Raw genomic sequence first — 12,510 nt, 5'->3', positions numbered from 1 at the left:
AATATTAAGTTACGGGAAGAATGTTTGCCTCATGTTGAGTTTGCTTATAATCGTTCCATGCATTGTACTACAAAGATTTGCCCCTTTGAGATTGTTTATGGCTTGTTACCTCATGCTCCTATTGATTTAATGCCTTTGCATACTTCTGAAAAATTAAACTTTAATGCTAAGCAACATGCTGAACTGATGTTAAAATTGATGTTAAAACTGCATGAAACAACTAAAGAAAACATAGAGCGTATGAATTCTAAGTATAAGCTTGATGGTGATAAAGGTAGAAAGCAATTAATTTTTGAACCTTGTGAATTGGTTTGGTTGCACTTGAGAAAGGATAGGTTTTCTGCTTTGAGAAAGTCTAAATTGATGCCTGAGCTGATGGACTGTTTAAACTGCTATAGCGAATTAATGATAATGCATATAAGCTAGACCTGCCTGTAGATTTTGGAGTTAGTCCCATATTTAACATTGCAGATTTGAAGCCATATTTGGGAGAGGACGATGAGCTTGAGTCGAGGACGACTCAAATGCAAGAAGGGAAGGATGATGAGGACATCGCCACCAACGATACATCCACACCTACACCAGTATCTACCTTGACAACACCACTTGGTCCTATTACTCGCGCTCGTGCTTGTCGGCTTACCCATCAAGTAAGTTCACTCTTAAGCTCAGGTTCATCATATTTAGACCTTGGAGACACGTGCACTCTTGTTTTACTCAGGAACAATGGATTGGATCAAAAGGGAAGATGCATCGCGCAGACAGGATTCGGACTGCAGGATAGACACGACTTATGACGGCCGGCACGACTTCATCCGGTCTCCGTTTTGGTCATTCAAGTACTTTATGGAAAGCTTATCAAATCTAATTTCCAAAGGATCCGGAATCACCTCCATATCTGTTCGGAGTCAACCGCAATCATCGATTTACTACAGAGTCCTTTTCAACTACGGTACTGTGTAACCTTATTTTGGCCTAATGGGCCGTGTATCAAGTTGAGTCCAATTCGGACGTATCCTAGGGTTGAAACATGACCCCAGCACCCTTGTGGTCATTCTCCCACTTCTTTATAACCTTTAGCCGCCACCAAGAACACTCGGGTTTTGTTTTGTTGAAAGTTTAGCCATTGCTACTTGCTTGTAGACGTGTGTGTCGGCTAGACCATCCATTCTACTTGATTCAGAACCCCACCTTTGTGATTTCATATTGGTTCTTATCTGTATATTTGCAATTGAGTTGCTTGTTCTTTGATTGCTTGCAAGACGAGTGCCCTAGTGGCCGGGTGTTGCGCTCCACAAGATCGCGGCAGCCATTAGAGGTGGTGTATCGGTTACTAAGGTGCAGCATCCTTGGAAGGCTGTAGTCGGACCGTGAACGTCATCTCCATCGACCAATCGAGTTATCCATCCCCTCTCACCAAAAGATCGGGAACAAACTCTAGCGGGTTCACATGACCCTCCATCGCACCCCTCCGCTGCCATCGTCCAAGCATGGCGCCACCACCGCCGCCCGCCTACTCCACTACCGGCAGCCGCCCCATCTCACACTTCTCCGCCCTTCCCGATGTCCACGAGGAAGAGCCTTGCCCCTCCCGGTTGGAATACTGCACCACGGACAGAGCTGTCTCCCTATCCTTTGCAGTCAAGAATCCTTCTCCAACATATGTAAATCTCCTCCCCAAGCTTGTGCTCAAGCAGGTCTGCACATCAGCAGCCATCGAGCAATGCTGCAAGGCTATACATAGAGAGTACCTTGAAATATGAAAGAAAAAGAAATTGGGGTTAAGAAGTAGGGACCCTTGCTAGAGTCGAGTGCAATAAACAAAGTAGGGACCCTTGCTGGAGTCGAGTGCAATAAACAAAGCCTTAGAAAGTAGTGAAAGCCCTACTCAAGAAGTAGGGATCCTGAAGTAGGGGCTATTGCTGGAGTTGCTCTGACCACTCCGTGGAATTAATATGTTAAGCTGCAATATTTCTTATATACCCTGCCCATCAACTGATATTTGACTTAAGTTTCCTAGCTAGGCATATTGATTTGGTGTTTCCCAGTTTGTAGCAAGGAATGGTATTCATATAGATCTCATGTCACAGTATTCGGATGTTGAGATGTTGAGTGAGTATAACTTGTGGCCTAGCACAAGTGGAAATAAGATCATACTCATGTTTTGGTAGCTTAGGATGTCGATGCCATGTCATATTTGTGTCAAATTTCTAGGCTAGGTTGCTTTAGCATAAATTTTCTACACAATGTCATTGAATGTGGTATGCATTTTGAAACTGCAAATTATCTTTGCAAACTTGCCATTTTTATTGATCTGCAAGGCCCAGGAATATTTGCCTATACTGCAAATTATCTCTTGGATGTGGTTTGGATATATGGCTCTCAAATTTGCCTATACTTTGTTTAAGACTAGAAAGTTGATGTGATCTGACGTCAGCATATTTGTCTATCGTTCATTTAAGATGTTTGATATGCTGTGAATGAGTCTAATGCTGCAATATGGAGTTTCTACTTCTTTCCTGTGGCTGAAAAAGATGCGCCATCAATATGGGGCATATTGATATTCTGTTCCCCGTATGCCAATTAGATGCAAAATAAACAAAATGACATAAAGAAGTTTTCTATGTCTGAAAAAAAACTAGAGTTGCACTTTTTATGGAATGATTGGAAGGTGATGGCCGATACCAGAGAAGGGGCACACTGCCACAGCAAGAAATACTAGAAGAGGTACTGTTAACCTGATTACCTGAGCACACTAGGACAGCAGGGTTTAGGGTCAAAAAAGGGGAGATACTATTTCGGATATGCTGGAGCCTGGAGGAAGATGTCCATGCCAGAGAAGGACCTCGTCATTTGCTAGTACCTTGTAAACTACACGTCCTCCAAAGTACCCTTACCAGTTTGGCTGTTGCACATCTTAACCTGACACTGTCCAACTTCCTTCTTACAAGCGAATATCTCTCACGAAAGGGAAAAGAAGGTTCATTTCATACAAATTTGTCCGCTCTTCGGACATAAAGCAGCTGTATTGAACAGCAGGTTAACATCAGAAAAAACTAACGAACACACTGCCGCTGCCGCCCCGCATCCAAGAGAAAATTGCATATCTAGGATTCCAAATATTGTGCTTCGCAGTTTTGACATTAATAACATCGACTTCGTAAAAATAGGACTCTAAATATATGACACTTGATTTTCATACTATTATGCGTATTTCCTCTCTTTTCTATTTTTTTCATGTATTTGGCAGGTAAATTGACCAAAACACCCTTCTGTTTTTTTACCCATTACGTTTCGTCTCCCGATCATCTCTCTTCACTTCTCCCGTTCGTGACCTGCTAGGGCCTCAAGCGGCAGAACCTTCACCCTGGCGAGGGCAGGGACCCAGCCGTTGGGATCCTCCAGACCGCCTCCTTCAGCACCGTGTCCGGCCCCGCGTCGCCCAAGAGCACAAGGTTCCGGCATGCCGGCTTGAGCATGACGTCGACCACCTTACACGCGTCGTCCCCGGCACCGGCGCCGGCTACTGCGGCGGCCGCCAGGCGCAGGTTGATGTAGGCGTTGCCGGCGTCGAGGCGAGGGAGTGGGAAGAGGGGCGTGGTCCAAGCAAGCGTCGGGGCAGTGACGGCGGCGGAGGGCGCCGCCGGCGAGGGCGAGGGCGAGGGCGAGGAGAGCGATTGCTCGATGGTGGACTTGACGGTGGAGGAGGAGGAGGCCTCGCGCATGACACGGCTGACGGAGCGGTCGTCGAGTATGGAGAGTACAAGCTGCTCGAGCTCGACCTTGACGGCGAGCAGCGGCTGCTGTGCTGCCTCAGGCACTAGTACAGAATCCCTAATAGTCCCAGTTCCCAACCCTCTTTAGTGTGACACTCAGGTAAATAACGTGGTCACACCCTAGAGTTTTGGTATGTTGTTATGTGCAAAATATGACAAAGGCGTGTTTAATATGTGCAATGCTAAGGAAAAAGGGGTTGTTATATAATTATATTTAACTAGAGGTCCTTTTGTGCTAAATGGATAGATATGGAGGGAAAAATTCAAAAGCATAAGGGTTGTTTTGTAAAAAATGGAAACTTGCATTTAAATCGAAAAGTTATGAAAAACTACCTTTGGATATATGCGTAGTATAGTTTTAACTATAGGTTTTACATAAAGTTTGAAAATATTACTAAGTTTATAGTAACTTCAAAACTGTTGCTCAACTGCAGATGAACCTTAAAGAAAAGTTGTAGAGTTTGAAAAACTATGCACTTCTGCTTTTTGGACCATCTCCATTTGAGCACTGGTTTAAAAGTTATAAGCTCTTTACAATGAAGTCCCTGTATTTCTTTGGTTTTGCAAATCAGTCCTCGGCTCCTTTCTTCTCTCTTCTTCCTCCCTAAACCACTGCTCCTCTGCTCTGCTCTTCTGGCTCCCCTGCCGCCGTCGCAGTGCGCCACTCCTGGCCGCCGCCATCCACCTCCTGCTCCTCCCTTGCCCACGTGTCACCCCACCGTTCCTCCACCGCCCTAGCCTCCTCTGCTGGCGCCTCGCCCGAGCGCCACGCCGCTTGCGTGCTGCCAGCGCCGCCCACCGGCGCCTCTGCCGCCGCCGTGCTCCTCTGGTTTTCCCCCTCGTAGCGGCTCAAAGCCGAGACTCAGCTCGCCCTTGCTTCCCTCCTCCATCCTATTTGCCTATATAAGGCTGTCTCGGGTCCTGCTCGCGCGCCCCATTGCCGCCGCCCCCTCTCTTGCGCCGACGAGCCTCTGCCGCCGCGGGACTCCCTCCTCCGCCCTCTCCCTCCCCAAATTAGTAGCACCCCTACCTCCCACGGCCTCCACCGCACCTCCCCAGCCCGGCCCCTCCTTTCCCCGGACGCCGGAGCGCCGGCGCCGCAGTTCACCCCGGCCGCCGTCTCGGGCTCACGTCGGCAGCCCATCTCCGGTCACCTCAAGCTCGCCCAAGACCACCGGTGGGTAGCCCGAGCTTCCCTCGTGCTCTCCCTCCCCTTGCCCCTCACCGCCGGTGGACCTCGTGGCCGGAATTTGGCCGGAACCGAGCTCCCACGGCCGGCCATGGCCCTTGGACCCAATTGCTTGGGCTGTTTTCTTTCCGGGGGGTTTTCTATAAAATCTAAGGACTGGTTTATAACAGAAGTAGTTGTTATTTCATGTGTGTGTATCCTGTCTTGCAAAATTCATAGAAAACTATAGAAAAATCCAAAAATGGCAAAATTAGATTTCAAACCCTATAACTTTTGCTAATAAAGTTTAGTTTGAAACAAAATACTTTTACCTCTATCTTAAACCTAAGGTTAAGGAGTAGTTTATATTTAACTTCTACTTTTCTTGCTTTGTTGCTTATGAATTTTTGGCATGTAATTTCTATGAGCTATGTATAACCATTGGATTAAATTTTCAAACCTAACCTTGCTTGGTAGCTTGATCTCTTTAATTTGAGCATTTCAAATTTGAAATGTTAGCTAAACATGTTGTGTAAACCTTTTTAGTTAAGATCTCTTGTCATTCTCTAATGTGTTAGTGTTTAGTGTATAATTAAATTTCCAAAACCTTATGATCTTTTACTTAAAGTTTTGAAATTAAATTTAGGTTTAACTTCAAAGTCAAATTTAAATATTTTAGTTCTTGTTTGCAACAAATTCAGCAATATCCTTATGATTCCTTTATAAATAGTGTTTCAAACCTAAACCCTCTTCATTTTATGAGCTTTTGTGTGTTAACTTGGTGGGTTATAACATTTGAAATATAAGATCTTAAATTTAAATCTTACCTTACTTAATTTGTTGCATCTCATATAGAATCAACAACGCTCGACGACGGAGATTACGAATTGGTCTTAGGACAAGACCAAGGGTTTCCAGAAGACCCAACGCAAGTCGTCGAAGGACTAACTGAAGCCCCGAACCAAAGTTCGGAAGCCTCTGACACTCCTGCCCCCAACCCCACTCAAGAAGGCAAGCCCCGATGCATATCCCAATATTTCAAGTTATTACCATTTCACTTATATACTATATATCTTGCACTTAATAAAATCATGCGCTAGAGTGATTCGTAAAAACGGGTCGACGTCAAAACCCTAACTCCAACCGGAGCGCTGTTCCGTTCCGCATCGCTCGCCCACGCGCGACCGTCCGCCGTGATTAACGCAGACGCGACCCCCTTCCTTTTTTCCTTCCCTCCTCGCGCGAATACCGCGCGCATGGCCGACCGGCCGCGACCGTTGCCGCAAGTAGCGCCGGCGTTCCTCGTGCCGCGCGCGAACCCCCGCGCGCGCGTGGCCGACCGGCCGCGGTCGCCGCCGCGACCGGCGCCGACGCGTCTTTTTCCCCTCTCTCTCCTTTTCTTTTCTCCCTCCCATTCCTTCTTTTCTTTTCTTTTTCTTTCCCAACCTCTCTCTCTTCCTTTCTTTCCCCTCTCCCTTCTTCCTTTTTCTTTTTCCCTTCCTTCTTTCTTTTTCCCTCTTCTCTTCTTCTCCCCTCTCTTTCCCCTGTCTCTGCTCCCGAGCCCCTGCTCCCGCGCGCGTGCCTGGCCGCACCCGCCGCGCCGGCCACCGGCCCCCCCCTCCCCTCGCGCGCGCCTGTGCCCGGCCGCCCATACCCGCGCGTGCACCACGTGCCGCGCCGCCCGCCGTGCCGCCCGTCGCTGGCGCACGCACGCGGCCGCACGGCCGCCGTGGCGCACACGCCACCGCCCTGCCCCGCCCGCACTCGCCGCGCCCCCGCCGTTGTGCCGCCTCGCCCGCCGTGCCGCCCCTGTGCCCGCACACCGCCGCCCGGCCCCCCACGTGCACGGCTGTGCACGGCCGCGCCCCGCCGCAAGCCACGGGCGCCATTAATGGCCGCCCGTGGAGCCGCCCCGCCGGCCACCGCCTCCCCGTGCCGCTCGGCCGCCTATAAGTAGGCCGGCCGCGGCCTCTCACCCCCCCCACTGCCACTGCCCGCCGCCTCCCTCGCCCCCAACGCCGCCGCCGCCTGCAGCTCGGCCGCCGCCCGCAGCCCACCGTCGCCGCGCCCCCTCGCACCGCCCCCGCCCGAGGTGAGGCCGGGAATGGGCCCCCCTCCTTCCCCTCTCCCTCTTCCCCCATTCCCTGGCCGCTATTGAGCCCTAGGCCGCCGGATTGGGGCCGGCGCCGAGCTCCCTCCCCCCCCCCCCCTCTGTTTTCCTCTGGCAAGAGGAGGAAGAAAGAGGGCTGTTGCCCAAAAGCCCCTCCCCCTTTCCTGTTTTTCCAAAGAAGCCCCCCCCCCTCACTCTAACACACATATCCACCCTTTTTACAAAAGGAACCCGCTCTTTTTAATATTTCAAACCAAGCCCCCCCCACCACGTAAACCTAATTACACTCGACACCCGTTAGTATGCCCTGAATATTTCTAGTATTCGCAAATAAGCCCCTACCCTCCTTAGATAATTGTGAATAGGCCCCTGGACCCCTGTTTAAACCCTAAAACCCGCTTTAGCACGTCATTTTATGTGTGAAACGACCTCCGATTGACCCGAAACTTTACCACGCCCTTTCTAGTACAGTTCTAAGCACGCTATACAGAAATTACCCAAAAATATTGCCCCTACCTCCGTAACTAAATTATTTCCGATTCAAGCCTATCGGTAAAAGCTTTTAGTTCGTTCGCTTGATCGTGTGCCTGTTTGTTTACGTCTTAGGAGACGGAGTGAACGAGGAAGGTCCCGACTGCGATCAAGTGAACGAGGACCAGTTCTGCGACCCCGAACCCGAAGGACAGTGCTTCGATCAGGACTTCCCGCAAGGATTTGACGATGGCAAGTTCAATTCCATCCTTTGATGCATGTTCTGTCCTAGTTTTTATAAACACAACCCGATGGCCTGTTTTTATAAAAGTGCATGGTTTTGCGTGCCGTAACCATGGTAGGATAGCCACCCTTGTTGTGACAACCATACCTTGACCACCTGATTTTATAAAGAAAATGCGTGTGTGGGGGAAAGGGTAAAATGTGGATTTGAGAAACGAGTCGGACGGGATGGATGGCATTTCTGTGTGAATTGCCGTTGGTGTGCTCGTACCTGTGTGGTTGAGCGTGGAAGGGAGATATCCATCTTGTCACCCCTAAGGACCGAGTTGATGTGTCGTCTCACCTAGCTTCCTGTCGTGCAAGCCACTTGACCGTTGTATGGGCAACGGCTTGGCCTAACCCCACTAGTTAGTCTGATAGCCATCAGGAGGGCTGGGAGCAACGGGTGATCAAGGAGACGGGATAAGCTCTGTGTGACTTATGCCCCGGTTATACCTCGGTGACAGGACGAATGACCCCTTGATAGAACCCGTGGTGGCTAGTCAGGTCTAGCTAAGGTGGGTAAGGGCTTCGATGGGATCTGCACCGGCACTAAGGTGTTCGTGTTGTGGTACCCCGCCTGTGGGTAAAGTTGCACACCTCTGCAGAGTTAATAAAATCTATTCGAATAGCCGTGCCCACGGTATTGGGCAAGTTACGGTGTGGTCACATAACTAGTGTTTCTCTGTGGGAATGGTTGAGCCGGTGTGAGTTGTTTGGAAAGTACCCGGCGGTTGTGCCGTGCGCTACGGCGGACGGGGAGTCCGGTAGCGGTTCGAAACTTGGATCCGTGTGGATCAACATCGTGTGTTCTTTGATACTTGAAAACTTGTTTTGAAAAGTGCTTTTAAAACGAAACCTTGCATATAATTGTGTTTCCGCAAAAGAACCGTAACCTTATCCTTGGATTATCCTGTGCATTTAATTCTGTTATAACCCCCCCCCCTCGCGGTGTGATTGGACTTGCTGGGTACGTTTGTACTCACCCCGTTCTTACTTTACAGTGGAGGATCCCGACTACATCCCCGAGAACGACGAGTAGGGTCCCGTCCTGCACCCAGTCTTGCCTGTGGGTGAGGTCACCATTGGAGCTCCGCATGGCGCAAGACTCTGATGATCCCCTGTTCGTAGTTAGTGTAGTAGTATGGGTTTTTGTTGTAATCCTCGCGATAGTGGCGCTTCACTGCCCATTACCGCGAAGAGTTGTACGGTGATGTACCATCTGATGTAATAAAAGTGTTATCAGCCTCCTGGGACTGATAAAGTAACACTTTTAAGTCTTCCCTGATGGGGGGACGCTTCAACATACCTTCCACCACTCGATTAATTTGGTTCTTCTCACGCACCGACCTGTGGGAGTACGTTCTGCATGGCAGATAGGAATACGGGTTTTGTAGTCGCACTGCAGACGTATGTCCTGCACATATAGGGTGTGCGTACGGTCCTGCAAGTCGCTTGTGGTGGCCTGTTCCACGATCCGTGATGGGGGGACGCTTCAGGTGGTATCAGAGCCGTAGGCTGGCCGTAGGACGTGACCCTAGGAGCGAGACCCCTTTTCAGACCCTAGAACTTGTCCCGGTTTAGAAACTTTCTGCACAAACACTCACCACTGGTCTTTGCCTTGTTCCAGATGGCTGGCAATGGATGGGTTAGCGGAATCTGCCACGCAGAGCCCGGCCTCCCCAAGTTACTATTGCTCAGCCTGGAACGCGTCGGGGTTATGGAACCACCGGAGTATGCCTACCGTGAGTACATCGCCGGAGGCACCCTTCGGTGCGACACAATGGTTTTTGTGGAGAAAAGCACCCGCTACCCGGATGTGGACCCTTGGTTCATCTCCACCACTGGTTTCCGCTTCCCCGACACCTATCGAAAGGCCGCCCGTAAAGCCCTGCGACGGCTGCGTGTGCTCTACAGGCACCACCTTCAGCGGACTCCTATGGGATTTTTCCCACCCGCTGAGGGAAGAGGGCGCACTTGGATTGCCCGAATGAGGGGACTTGGACGAGAAGAAGAAGATCTGGAAGACACGGTCTCCCACCTGTCCATCTACCTCACTGGCTTGGATGCACTCTACCGCGAACAGGCGGCACAACTGAAGCAGCTAATCCATGGGGTTGAAAAGTTAACCCAGGAGCTGGAGGAACAACGGACAAGAGCCGCAAGCGCCGAGTATTCCTTAGCCGCCCTCCAAGCCCAGGTGCAAGAATACGAGAACCGCAACGGAATAGGTGGATGGATCGAAGAAGAAGAAGAAGAACCCATGGAGACCCACTGGGATAAGGGGACTCAGACCGAAAATGAGATGGATCGGTTCCTTCCAATAAAGAAGCGCTCTATCAGGACCGAGGAAGAATCCCCATGATGGGATTAGCACCCCTAGCAAAAACCCTACCCTAATGACCACGTATCCATGAAAACTGTACCACCCTTGTTGTAATGATAAATATCACCTACTCCCTTTTGCACCAGTACCAGGTTGTTTACCCTGTTTCTGTTTCAGATGGCTGAGGAAGGATGGACCCAGGGCGATTGCCAAGCTGCACCTGGATTCCCCAGCCTCTTGATCAACACCCTGGAAGACCTTGGCGTTACGGAGCGCCCGAGGTACTACAGCCGAGAGTACGAGCACCATGGTACCCTCCGCTGCAGGGTGATCCTGGTCATCGCCAGGAGCAATCGCTACCCCGACATCCAGCCCTGGCGGGCGACCGCCACAGGGTATAGACACCAAGACACCTACCCCTTGGCCATCAGAAAAGCACTCCGTTATTTGTGCCAGATTTTTGAAGAACACCTCGCCCCCACGCCAGCGAAGTTCTTCCCGCCGGCCATCAGAACCCCAGTCTGGGAGGCGCGCATGAGAAACCTAGAACGACGTCGCCACGAAGAAGGCCCCCTGTACCAAGTGGCTACTTACCTAGCCGCCCTGGACCAGCTCTTTGATGAACAAGCCAACCTTCTGAGGGAGCAGACCCATCGAGCCGAGCAAGCAGAGCTCGCGGTGAGGATACAGCAGATCCGAGCCGCCCACGCCGAGGCGAGAGCCGCAGCCGCGGTCAGTAGCGAAGCAGTCGCCCAAGAAAGCCTCAGGCAGGCCCGAGACCCGCGTATGCAAGATTGGACCCAAAGTGGGACACCAGTCCCGGCAATAGGGGAAGATCATGTTTTACTCGGGACGCCCATCATAGGATGGGGACCCCTTTTTGGAAACACACAAGCCCCACCCGGAAACCCTGAAAGCTCTGCTGCCGCCGTCGAAAGGAATGCTCAAGCGCAACCCCTGACCGGTGGAAACCCAGGGGACGGCGAGCAAGGATCACTCGCGCTCTTCGCCCCAAAAGAAGGCCTGCCCCGCGAGTAAAATGACCGGCGCCACCCTAGTAATGTGTCCCCAGCCACTTTTGGTTGTGGTGCCTGATCCCAGACGAGTAGTACGAGACCTAGCCTTACCCTAAGTTGTACCCCCTTGCAGTAATAAAATGGCTTGTGCTTGTTGTTTGTGATGTTGTGTGCTGGTTTGTTGTGTGCTGATTATTTATATGAGTACCGGCAGGAGGTAGATTCTGCCTTATATATATACGAATTAAACAACTTAAACATCACAAAATCGTAACTCCGATTTACCCAATCAACAGGTGACCCCCCGGAACGTCGCGAGGGCCTCCCGTGGCTGGAACCCCGTAGCCGCTAGTATCGGAGCACATCCCGTTGAACAAGATCTTCCCCAAGGAGAACAAGAAGTAAGCCAGAACCGAGGGGGAAGTCAAGAAGGAGAACAACTACCGCCGCCCCCACCCCTCGGAGACCTGGCGCAGATCATCCATAACCAGACCCTCATACTGGAGACTCTGGCGAATGCCCTCATTAACCGGCAGCCACGAGGGCAGAATATGAACGACAAGCTGACGGCCTTTCTAAGGACCAAGCCGCCTACCTTCGCCGGATCCTGCAACCCGTTGGATGCTGACGACTGGTTGCGGGTAATTCAGAGGAAGCTCGAACCATTCGAATGCCAAGACCGGGATAAAGTCCTTCTGGCAGCTCACCAGCTCACCGGAACAGCATTATCCTGGTGGGAAAACTATTGTGCCGCAGCCGAAAATGCCTCTACCATCACCTGGGGGGAATTTGTAAGGGAGTTCCGCCGCTACCACATCCCTTCGGCCACCATGAAGCGCAAGGCGGATGAATTCCGTGCACTACAACAAGGGAGCATGACGGTGGAAGAATACACCCACCGGTTTATAGAATTGGCCCGATATGCGCCGGAAGAAGTAAACGACGACGACAAAAAGCAAGACATGTTCAAGAAGGGATTAAGCCCAGAGCTCCGAACCTTGCTTACTCCCCAGATCTATCCAGACTTCAACACCCTGATGAACAAGGCCATCCTCACAGAAAGGGCCAAGGCCGAAGAAAGAAAGGACAATAAACGCAAATTCTTGGAAAGTAAGGCTCGCCAGCAGGACCGCTTCCAAAAGTCGAGGAACTCCAACTACACTGCACCAAGGTCCCAGGCCCCAATGCAGTATAGGACTCAGTCCCAAGTGACTGGATCACGAGCTTCGGAAGCACAGCCCAAGAGTCAGAATACCATGAGGGCCCCGCAGAGCAACACAAGTCTGGCCGCCTCCGACAACAACAACGTTAGGGCCTGTTTCAATTGCCGTGAGACGGGGCACTTCATCGCCAATTGCCCC

This window comes from Panicum hallii, chromosome 5, assembly GCF_002211085.1.
Source record: "Panicum hallii strain FIL2 chromosome 5, PHallii_v3.1, whole genome shotgun sequence".
NCBI classification, from domain to species: domain Eukaryota; kingdom Viridiplantae; phylum Streptophyta; class Magnoliopsida; order Poales; family Poaceae; genus Panicum; species Panicum hallii.
The sequence above is the reverse complement of the archived record's forward strand: the minus strand, read 5'-3'. Positions refer to the sequence as shown.